Source organism: Nomascus leucogenys, chromosome 25, assembly GCF_006542625.1.
Source record: "Nomascus leucogenys isolate Asia chromosome 25, Asia_NLE_v1, whole genome shotgun sequence".
In the NCBI taxonomy this organism is placed as follows: domain Eukaryota; kingdom Metazoa; phylum Chordata; class Mammalia; order Primates; family Hylobatidae; genus Nomascus; species Nomascus leucogenys.
This window is the reverse complement of record NC_044405.1, coordinates 2248953-2261881: the sequence shown is the minus strand read 5'-3', so window position 1 is coordinate 2261881 and position 12929 is coordinate 2248953. Positions and strand designations below refer to the sequence as shown.

General features: G+C 34.4%; 1 long non-coding RNA gene across 1 annotated transcript; it reads left to right on the top strand.

The window, feature by feature from the left end:
• Window positions 1–1236: 1236 nt before the first annotated feature.
• LOC115833152 lies at window positions 1237–12679 on the top strand. The gene is made up of 3 exons (XR_004028598.1): window positions 1237–1247; window positions 7215–7216; window positions 12218–12679. It is a non-coding gene; the product is annotated as an uncharacterized LOC115833152 (long non-coding RNA).
• The last annotated feature ends 250 nt before the right edge of the window (window positions 12680–12929 follow it).

Here is a 12929-nt window from a genome sequence, read left to right as displayed (position 1 = left end):
TTATACATTGCAGAAAAAGAAGGTCAGTGAAATTGAAGACATTATACAGAAATTATTCAAAATAAAGCAAGCACAGAGAGGAAAAAGTCTGGGAACTAAAATGAACAGAAAATAAGTGACCTGTAAGACAATATTGTATAGTCTAACTTACATATAATTGGAGTACCAAAAGGAGAAGAGTTAGAAGGAATAAAAAACAGATTTTTGAAGAAATAAAGGCTAAGAAATTATCAAACTACAGATCCAAGCAGTCCAACAAGTCCCAAGCAGAATGAAACTAAAGAAAAGCACATTGAGACACTACAAAATTAAATTGCTGAAAATTACTCCTAAAGTTAACCTCGTAAAAGCAGTCAGAAGAAAAAAAGACACATTACATACTGAAGAACAAAGATAAGAATGATGGCAAACTCCTCAGAAAGTACTTAAAAGTAACACAATAAAGAAAAACCTTTAAAATACTGCATAAGAAAAAGAAACTGACAACCTACAAGTCTTACCCAGTGAAAATTTTTTCAAAACTGAGGTGAAATTAATACTTTTTTTTTTTTTTTTTTTTTTTTTTTCAGAAAAACAACCACTGAGGGAATTAACCCTCAATAGAACTGCACTACAAAAAATGTCAAAGGACATTCTTTAGACAGAAGGAAAATGAAATCAGACAAAAATGTGTATCTGTACAAGTGAATGAAGAACACTGGAAATGGAAATAAAGTGGGTAAATGTAAACATTTTTTAATCTATAAAATTAATTGTGTGTTTTAAAAATATATTGTGGTGTTTGTAGTATATAGAGAAATAAAATTTTTGCCAAAAATAGTAGAAATGATGGACAGTTTGAAAATAGAAGTATATTGTTATAAGGTTCTTACTGTGTACATGAACTGGTATAATATTATTTGGAAAAGTACTATTGCAAGGTAAAGATGTATATTATAAACCCTAGCGTATCCAATAAAAAACACAAAATTAAAACTAATGGTAAAAATAAAATAAATTTTAAAATCTTAATTAATCAAAAATAAAGAAGGGAAAAGAGAAAAAGGAACAAGAATGGATGAGACAAGTAGACAAAAACTGCAACACCGTAAATGTAAACACAACTATACTGAAAATAATGATACATTTAAATTGTCTGAACATCTCAATTAAAAACAATGAAAAAGCAGTGCTTGTCAGATTGAATCAAAAAGCAATACCTAAGACATTATCTAGAAGAAACCTATTTTAAATATAAAGACATATAGGTTAAAAGCAAAAGGATTAAAATAAATACACAAAGCAAACACTTTTAGAAAGAAGCTAGAGTGTCCATATTTATATAAGACAAAGTAGAGTTTATAACAAGAAATGTTATAAAAATACAAACTTTATAAGATGAACAATTTCAGCAAATCTAGTATACGGCTTGGATGGTAATAGATGTGTTAACTAATTTCATTGTAGTAATCATTATATAAGGTATACATATATAATCATTGTGTTGTACACTTTATTTACAATCTTGGTCAATTAAATATTTTTTAAAGAGAATGATATTCATCATTTTGAAGGGATCAATTCATCAGTATACATAAAATCCTAAATGTGGATACACTAATACCAGAGGTTTAAAACTGATAAAGATTGAAAAATAACTACACATATCCAATATTATAATTGAAGATACGAACACTTTCAGTAGTTGATAGAAAGAGACGGCAGAAAATTAGCAAGGGTATAAAGTGCCTGAACAACAGATTGACCAGTCTCAATAAATTTAAGAAAATTGAAATCATATGAAGTTCTGTGGTCACTAAGGAATTAATTTACGGCGGCTCATGCCTGCAACCCCAGCCCTTTGGGAAGCCGGGGCGGGCAGATCACGAGGTCAGGAGATCGAGGCCATCCTGGCTAACACGGTGAAACCCCATCTGTATTAAAAATACAAAAAATTAGCCGGGCGAAGTGGCAGGTGCCCGTAGTCCCAGCTACTCGGGAGGCTGAGGCAGGAGAATGGCATGAACCCGGGAGGCGGAGCTTGCAGTGAGCCGAGATCGTGCCACTGCACTCCAGCCTGGGTGACACAGCGAGACTCTGTCTCAAAAAATAAATAAATAAATAAATAAATAAGATTTAATTTAAAAATCAATAATATTTGGGAAATCATCAGGTCTGAAAATTAAATAACACATCTGTAAATAAACCATAAGTAAGAATAAATTAGATAAAATGTAAGCTAACTGAAAACATACTACATGAAATTTGAAAGATGCAGCTGAAGCAGTGTTTCAAGGGAACTACACAGCATGAAGATCTAAAAACCAGTGAGCTAAGATTTCACTGTAAGAAACAAAAATAGAAAAACAAATTAAACCCAACATAATTAGAAGGAAGAGAATAATAAAGTTGAGTGAAAAAAATCAAGAACAAGAGAAAAAAAATAAAGTAAATCAATGAAACTAAAATCTGGTTCCTTGAACAGAGGAAAAAATTGCTAAGGCATTAATTGGACTAATCAGGAAATAAAACACATAAATACCCAACATCAATAATGAAGAAAATGGACATAAATACAGATTTTACAGACATTAAAATGATTAAAAGATAATATGAGCAAACTATAGGCTTATCGACATCTTGGATGTAATGGGCTAACTCCTTGAAATACATAAACTGACAAAAGATTCCTCAACAAGTCACAGATAACTGGATAGATGGCCTTATAACTACTAAACAAATTGAATTCATACTTGATATTCTGCTTACAAAAAAAGCTCCATGCCTAGATGACACTGGTGAATTCTACTAAACATTTAAGGAAAAATAATATCAGTTTTGCACACATGCTTCCAAAAAATAGAAAATAAAATACTTCTCAACTTACTTTATCGGTACAAATTACCTGATTTGCCCTCCCTCACCACTCCTATTCAACATAGTGCTGGAAGTTCTGGCCAGGGCAATCAGGCAGGAGAAGGAAATAAAGGGTATTCAATTAGGAAAAGAGGAAGTCAAATTGTCCCTGTTTGCAGATGACATGATTGTATATCTAGAAAACCCCATTGTCTCAGCCCAAAATCTCCTTAAGCTGATTAGCAACTTCAGCAAAGTCTCAGGATACAAAATCAATGTACAAAAATCACAAGCATTCTTGTACACCAATCACAGACAAACAGAGAGCCAAATCATGAATGAACTCCCATTCACAATTGCTTCAAAGAGAATAAAATACCTAGGAATCCAACTTAGAAGGGATGTGAAGGACCTCTTCAAGGAGAACTACAAACCACTGCTCAATGAAATAAAAGAGGATACAAACAAATGGAAGAACATTCCATGCTCATGGGTTGGAAGAATCAATATCGTGAAAATGGCCATATTTCCCAAGGTAATTTATAGATTCAATGCCATCCCCATCAAACTACCAAAGACTTTCTTCACAGAATTGGAAAAAACTACTTTAAAGTTCATATGGAACCAAAAAAGAGCCCGCATCACCAAGTCAATCCTAAGCCAAAAGAACAAAGCTGGAGGCATCACGCTACCTGACTTCAAACTATACTACAAGGCTACAGTAACCAAAACAGCATGGTACTGGTACCACAACAGAGACATAGATCAATGGAACAGAACAGAGCCCTCATAAATAACGCCGTATATCTACAACTATCTGATCTTTGACAAACCTGACAAAAACAAGAAATGGGGAAAGGATTCCCTATTTAATAAATGGTGCTGCGAAAACTGGCTAGCCATATGTAGAAGGCTGAAACTGGATCTCTTCCTTACACCTTATACAAAAATTAATTCAAGATGGATTAAAGACTTACATGTTAGACCTAAAACCATAAAAATCCTAGAAGAAAGCCTAGGCAATACCATTCAGGACATAGGCATGGGCAAGGACTTCATGTCTAAAACACCAAAAGCAATGGCAACAAAAGCCAAAATTGACAAATGGGATCTAATTAAACTAAAGAGCTTCTGCACAGCAAAAGAAACTACCATCAGAGTCAACAGGCAACCTACAGAATGGGAAAAAATTTTTGCAACCTACTCATCTGACAAAGGGCTAATATCCAGAATCTACAATGAACTCAAACAAATTTACAAGAAAAAAACAAACAACCCCATCAAAAAGTGGGTGAAGGACATGAACAGACATTTCTCAAAAGAAGACATTTATGCAGCCAAAAAACACATGCAAAAATGCTCATCATCACTGGCCATCAGAGAAATGCAAATCAAAACCACAATGAGATACCATCTCACACCAGTTAGAATGGCCATCATTAAAAAGTCAGGAAACAACAGGTGCTGGAGAGGATGTGGAGAAATAGGAACACTTTTACACTGTTGGTGGGACTGTAAACTAGTTCAACCATTGTGGAAGTCAGTGTGGCGATTCCTCAGGGAACTAGAACTAGAAATACCATTTGATCCAGCCATCTCATTACTGGGTATATACCCAAAGGACTATAAATCATGCTGCCATAAAGACACATGCACACGTATGTTTGCTGTGGCACTATTCACAATAGCAAAGACTTGGAACCAACCCAAATGTCCAACAACGATAGACTGGATTAAGAAAATGTGGCACATATACACCATGGAATACTATGCAGCCATAAAAAATGATGAGTTCATGTCCTTTGTAGGGACATGGATGAAACTGGAAAACATCATTCTCAGTAAACTATCGCAAGGACAAAAAACCAAACACCGCATGTTCTCACTCATAGGTGGGAATTGAACAATGAGAACTCATGGACACAGGAAGGGGAACATCACACTCTGGAGACTGTTGTGGGTTGCGGGGAGGGGGGAGGGACAGCATTAGGAGATATACCTAATGCTAAATGGTGAGTTAATGGGTGCGGCAAACCAACACGGCACATGGATACATATGTAACAAACCTGCACATTGTGCACATGGTACCCTAAAACCTAAAGTATAATAATAAAAAAAAAGAAAACCAAAGGCAATATTTGAATAAATGAATAAATACATAAATACATGTATACGTATTTACATGAAACAGACCTGTAAGTCACCTAAACATAGTTGCAGAAATCCCAAACAAAATTTTAGTAAACAATACCCAAAAATGCAATAAAAGAAAAAACAATAGCATATTATCTCAGCCCTATGGAGGTTGATTTAATATCCAGTAATCAATATTATCCAGCATATTATTACATAAAAAAGAAAAAGCATATGCTCTTCTCAAAAAAAAAAGAATAAAGCATTTGATAAATTCACAATTCAGTCATAATAAAATTTACCTTCAAACTATGAATGGAAAGAAACTTCCTCAACCTGATAAAAACATCCAGCAAAATTGGCTAACATCATTTTGTGAAAGACTGAATGATTTCCTCTAAGATCAGGGGCAATGTGAAGATATTTGTTCTTACCAGTTTTATTTTCAAAATTATATTGGGAGTCCCAATTAGTGCAATAGGGCAAAAATAATATGATTAAAAGTATGATAAATAAATAAAATGTAATACATGTTGGAAAGGAAAAAATGAAACTGACATTATTTACAGATGAGATGATCATTTATGTTGAAAATGCAAAGACACCCATAAAAAGTGTTACTGGAACTGAGTGTAGTAAAGCCATGGAATCCAAGATGAAAACACAAAAATCAGTTATGTTTCTATATACCAGTAAGGCTCAACTAAATATTTAAATTAAAATGTATTTTAAAATAGAACAAACAAACGTGAAGCATATAGGGATAGTATACTTACTAAACTTCATGCTAGACCTGTATATTAAAATCTCCAAAATATGGCTTGGTGGAATTAAGGGAGAGTTAAAAAAATCAAAAAAGTGAGAGGGATATCACGTTCATGAATTACAAGATACAACACTAGAAAAGGTTTTAATTCTCTCCGTATATAGCTATAGCTTTATGAAATCCCAATGAAAAGTTCAGCAAGCATTTATGCAGAAATTAACAAGGTGATTATAAAATCAAATGGCAAGACATAGATCCAAAATAGGCTTAATTTTTTAAAAGAACAATGTTGGAAAATTTACACCACTTGATTCTAAGATGTACTATAAAGCTAGAATTATCAAAGCAATGTGGTTTAACAATTGATGTGAGATCAATATAACAGAATAGGTAGTCCACGGATATTATCCATTTATTTATTTATTTTGATTTTATTTTTTATTTTTTGAGACAGAGTCTCGCTCTGTCACCCAGGCTGGAGTGCAGAGGCACAATCTTGGCTCACTGCAGCCTTTCCCTCCTGGGTTGGTTCAAGTTATTCTTGTCCCTCAGCCTTCTAAGTAGCTGGGATTACAGGCGTGCACCACCAGGCCTGGCTAATTTTTGTATTTTTAGTAGAGACGGGGTTTCACCACGTTGGCCAGGCTGGTCTTGAACTCCTGACCTCAGATGATCTTCCTGCCTTGGCGTCTCATCAATTTATTTTTTGAAAAATGTGCCTAGGTTATGCAACAAAGGACGCATAGTCGTTTCAACAAAGAATACTCTAATGAGTATTTATGCACAAATAAAATGAACATCGACCCTGACCTTCACATCATATACATAAATTAACCTGAAATGGTTCATAGAACTAAACATAATAGATTATACAACATGTAGAAGGAAATATAAGAGAAGGTCTTGGTGATGTTGGCTTAGGCAAACAATCTTTGGCCAGGACACAAAAAATGCAAATTATGAAATATCAATTGTTAAATTGGACATCATTAATATTAAACGTTTTCATTTTTCAAAAAACACTGTTAAGGTAATAAAAAGTCATGCCACAGACTAGGAACAACATCTGCAGACATATCTATGACACACGATTTACGTCATATATATTTAAAGAATTCTTAAAACCCAACAGAAAGAAAAAAGATGCAGTAAAAATGAGCATCCTGAAGAAGATACTCGCATGAACAATAAGCACAAGGAAACATGCTGAAAGTATTAGTCTAGAAAGTATTAGCCTAGATGACACTGGTGAATTCTACTAAACATTTAAGGAAAAATAATATCAATTTTGCACACATGCTTCCAAAAAATAGAAAATAAAATACTTCTCAACTTACTTTATCAGTCCAAATTACCTGATTTGAAAACCAAACAAATTCAAGTTAAAGCTACAATGAGATACCATTATGTACACATTTTAGAAGGGATAATTTTTTTTTTAATGACCAATACCATTGGTTGGTGAGGTTGTGAAGCAAGTGGTATGTGGTTGAGGGAATTGCAAATGGTTTAGCCAATTTAAAGAAAAAATACCTTAGAAGTTACTTAAAAAGTTAGGCATGAACTTGACACGCAACCCAGCAATCCCATTTCTACACAATTAGCTATGATAAATCAGAGCTTTATCCACAAAAGCCTTATACTTTCATGTTCACAGAACGTTATTCATAACAGTCCCTAATGGAAACAATCTCAGTGTCTATCCACTTGTCATATATGCAGTTAATACAAGAGACTGCTCAGCAATAAATCAGATGAGCTACTGATACCCTCGAGGATCTGAATAAATCTCAAAAGCATTACGTTAACTAGAGAAAGCCAGACACAAAAGTCTGTATACTGTGTTATTCCATTTACATGAAATTCCAGAAAATGCAAAATTGCAATGACAGAATGCAAATCAGTAGTTGCAGAAGCTGAGGGTAGGTGGAGCCGATTGACCACAAAGGGACTCAAGGGAATTTTCCGAGGCGATGGAAATGTTTTCCATCATGATTATGATGTTGGCTACATGACTATATGTATTTGCCAAGGAGGCAAATTGTACACTTAAAATCTGAGTATTTTTATTATGTATAAACATGAAACTAGAGCTGATTTTAAAAATATTTACCAAGACAGTTCTATTTAATCCTTGCAGTCCCTTTATAGGTTAAATTACTATCATTACATAATTAGAGAAACAAGGTTTAACCTTGGTTATATGGCTGCTAAGCGGTTAAAACAGAGCTATTCCCTTAAATATGCTTCTTACTCCTGCACTGTAATCTAAATCAAATGCCTAAATTAAGTTAATGCCATCTATATCCATTGATATAAGGAGCCAAAAAAAGACCAGTGATTCAATTAACATAGGCTCTAACTCTAGTGTCCTCCTTCTTCAAGAAACCATATTAGCTCTACCATCTTAATCATTTTACATCATTTACATAAAAATAAAAAACATATTATGCATATAGATAGTAAGTTCCAGGAAATTGGTACCATAAACAATATGTTGCAACCTTCCAAATTTCTCTAATTTTGCTACAAATATAATCTGTACCAAGATTTCCTCTCTTTTTCTCTTTCAATTTTATATTTGATAAATTTTAAAAATTTTGTTCGGCTTTCTCTTTTCATACAAATCAGAAATGTGTTTCAATTATTTTCTGAAGTATAAAACAAAGGGAATAATTTTCCTTTCCTGTAAATCCAGTTAAATTTATTAAAAGATGACATAGGAATGTTTTAGCACAAAGAAAACAGAATTTGTAACATGATGTTCCTTCCTAGTCTCAATACACAGGCCAATAAAAGGTATTCTTTAGTGTTTTTAACATTTGCCCCATAAATTCCATTTATTAGAATTACATTCTTGATGTTAACCTGTCAATCTAAGGTATTCACCCTTTGAAGAGCAGGCTATTTGTTTCCCAGGAAAGCTAAGTTGTACTGTTATCTGAAGTGTCAGAGCAAAGAATTTCAAAGGGAGACAGCTGCAGAATCCGTTTCAGAGCCCCTTGATCTCTGGATTAGAGCGTATACATGCCCCTCTAAATTGTCTAAAGGGAAATTTAGAGTTTACTTTTGGAATATTTAAAGGTAATTTGTTCTGATTAAGGTGATATTGGGAAACTGTTAGTCCAAGAGATAATGTCTATTTAATGTGGGTAAATGCTGACATGTTAAACTTCAACCCAAATTTGTTTTGACAAATATTTGTTCAATCTATGCTATTATATAGAAACCACATAAAACTATGTTTACCAAAGTGTACATCTTGTTGGGGACAAATGCTAAAATATGTAAAAATAAGATGATATGACATCTGGATTTACTTCAAAATAATATAGGAGGAAAATTAGATGGGGGTATGGATAGGACAGAACTCATAATTGGTTGATGTCTATTTGGACTGGTTAATAGCTGCAAGGTAGTTTGATATACTATTATGTAATTTTGGCATTTTTCAAAATTCTCCATAATAAAAAATAAAATACCAACACAATTAATACAACTGAAAGCTGCATTTAAAAACCACTGCTTATGCTGAAATGACAAACACAGTTATTTCCTAAAGCTCTTTGGCAAGTTAGTTATTGAAAACTAGACTGCACTTTTCATTTGATTTAATGTTTTATATACCTGATGAATAGGTTCCTGAGTCCATCCACAGAAACCTAGAAATGTTTATTTTAGATGCACTCATCACAATGCTTTCACTAAGCTATGGATTCAAAAATATTTTGTGGGCTGATCCCATTACATGGGGATGTGGTAGCTAACATCATCATATAATGATATTTTCATGCCATATTATGTTCCACAGAACTGAGAAAAAAAAAAGAAATTTAGCTGCACCAGATATGTGTTTTCCAAACTGTCACTGATCAGTCTAGCCTCATAGACACGTGATACAAGATATCATCTAATTCAGTGTAATATTTGAATGAAAAGCGACACTATTAAGAATTGTAATGAAACAAAAGATGTAAACTGAGACTGCCCCCAAATAAACCAGAACCTCTCATCTCTGTATCTACAAGGCAAATATTCACATGTTCTTATGCTGAAAGAGTTAATGTGTCACAGAAACTTAATGATTATTTGCTAGTTCCACAACAGTATTACTTTATAAATAAAATCTGAGAACTCTAAGATTATATGTTGATTTTTTAAAATCACAAACTACAAAATATTACTGCCTTTTTCCTTCTCTTACTATATGGATTTACAGCTTACATTTGACTACAGATTCTATATGTTCTAAATGATTTCTCATATTTTAGGCAGGTTAAAAATGATTTGGATGATAATCTCAATTCATGTCTTTTGTACTGTTCACCAAATCTCTTATTATTTTCTTTCTCTGGCATACAAGGAAAGAGTAGATTTCTTAGCCCCTAAACAGTTAGGTGGCACCATGTGACTAATTCTGGCTCATGAAATGTGACTAATTCTGGCTCACAAAATTTAGCTGCACCAGATACATGTTTTCCAAACTGTCACTGATTAGTCTGGCCACATAAACATATGATACAAGATATCATCCAATTTGGTGTAATATTGGAATGAACATTTAAGTAATGAACACTTAAGTAATGATCCATCTCACTCACTACTTGCTTGAAAGAATCTCAGCTGTGGCAAAGACTAAGCTAAGTCAGAAAAATAAAATTAAATTATAAAGCTAAACCTCATATATTTCCTATGGTAGTCAGGAAAGTCCAGGTTATACAATGGTAACAAATGAATCGTGAAATGTCAGTAACTTATGTCATAAAAATCTTTCATCTTCACTTAGTACCCAGTGTATTTCACTTCATCCTTCACTTTGCTGCGGCTCCTTTCCAAGCAGAGTCTTGGAAATCCAGGCTGTTTCCATGCTGGAGCTTGGCCATCTCAGGACACAGGCCAGAGTCGGTGAAGTGACTCTGATGCCTTCTGATCAAATTTCATTAGCCAGAATTAGTCACATGCTGCCACCTAACCGTTTAGGGGCTAAGAAATCTACTCTTTCTTTGTACTCAGGAGAAGGAAAATAACGTGGAATTTGGTGAACAGAAGCTAATCTTTCAGAAAGACATGGGAGGTTTTCAACCAACAAGCGGGTCTTTCTATACTTTAAACAAAGTGATACAGTATTATTTGTATGACTATAATGGCCGCTGCCCTCCAACTCAGCACGATGATGTTTGAAATACCACAAATGAAATAAATGATTTCCAGAGGACAGGCTTAGCACAAATGTTTTCAATAGCCCATTCTGATTAGAAGAATCCATGAAATTGTTGTAACCAAAATGTCTCAAACTACAATATCATCTCTCTTTCTGGTGTCGTACATTGAGATAGGCAAAAATTTCATCACAGCCCTCTCTGAAGGAAACTACATTCTGAGGAATGGTACCAGTGAGTCTGGCTCTTCTTCCTCAGGTTAAATATTTCAGTCACTTAATTTTTTTTCATTATAAATCTATTCTGAGGGCAAAAAAAGAGAAAGGGCTTTAGGATCTATGATTCACTATATTAACTAAAGTGATAGAGGACTAATGTGGGAGAAAATGTATTTAAAATCTAAAAATATGATTACTTAAAGAATTTGGGGTGATAATTTTGATGGAAAGATAACTACTTCCAATGCATTTGGTGGCATGTGAATTATTATAAAGAGTGATAATTAAAAGACTCAATCTACTAATGCATAATGGATTGTGACTAACCATATCTAAAGTTCTAATTTTGGAATGTTCTCTGATATTTACAATGTAATACAGGCAAGCCACTTAATTTCTTTTCTAGCTTTAGACTATCCTTAATAATGAAAATAATACTCTTTTCCACAATGCATTAGAAAAAGATGGTATCTAGTGGATAAAATTGAACCAGTGAGGTAGGAATTTGAGTTTAAAGTTAGCTTTCATCTTTAATTTTTCTTTTCTTCTAAGGACTACATAATTGGCAGTTCATACAACTCTAAATACCTGTGTCCCACAGCTCCTTCCTAGGAAAGTTGCCACAGACAATTATTTTCATTAGACAAGTCTTGTGTCTCATGACTCTGGCTTGAAGATCAGACTTAGTTCTCAAGGTAAAGATAACTGTGTGTTCGGGTAATCATATCATTGAGTATTTGAATTGGGATCACTTTGAGAGTAAAATGGGGAGCTAGAGCTATCACTAGTTTCACCTGGAAAACAGGCATAAACTTTGACCTTTTATGTTGACTGTTTGATATGGTTTGGCTGCGTCCCCACCCAAATCTCACCTTGAATTATAGCTTCCATAATTCCCAAGTGTTGTGGGAAGGACCCGATGGGAGGTAATTGAATCATGGGGGCGGGTCTTTCCTGTGACATTCTCATGACAGCGATTAAGTCTCATGGGATCTGATGGTTTTATAGAGAGGAGTTCCCTTGCACATGCTCCCTTGCCTGCCACCATGTAGGACGTCCCTTTGCACTTCCTTCATCTACTGCCATGATTGTGAGGCCTCCCCAGCCATGTGGAACTATGAGTCTATTAAACCTCTTTCCTTGATAAATTACCCAGTCTCAGGGATGTCTTTTTAGCAGCATGAGACGGACTAATACACTATTTAAAGAATAAGCTGTCCTCAGTGGGGTCTAACCAACTCAGGGGACTTAGCAAGAGACTGCACTTAAGGGGTGATCTGTGTACAACTACAACAAACTGACTCAACCAGTTCTTCTTTCCTGGGGAGTATAAATAAGTGGTATCCAAAAAGAGGAGCAGAGGCAACTTCTGGGAGCCTCATTGTTGGCATGAGGGTACCAGAGCTGTTGGGTTCCAGGAGGACCTGCTGAATCCCAAAGGAAGGTGTTGCTCTGTGCCTCCACGAAGTTACTATACCTTTAAGCTTAGGGATATGAAGCAGCTTCCTGAGATACTTCACTTCCCTAGTTATCCTTATCACAAATTCCCATCATCTAATATAATTTGAAAGCATCCCCTCTCTGCAAAGTTAAGGGTATACACAATGCAGACTATCATTGGAATTGCATTGCTGTGGAAGGGAGTGGGTGTTATGGGATAGAAAAATGAAAGACCAGGTCACTGTAAATTTGGGGTTAAAAATTAGCCTTCCAGTGAAGCTGTAAAATCAAGACTGTATGAATAATAAATTTAGATGCTCATGAAAATGTGTTCACTTGAACATTATGCAATTTTTAAAAATTTCTATAATCAGAGC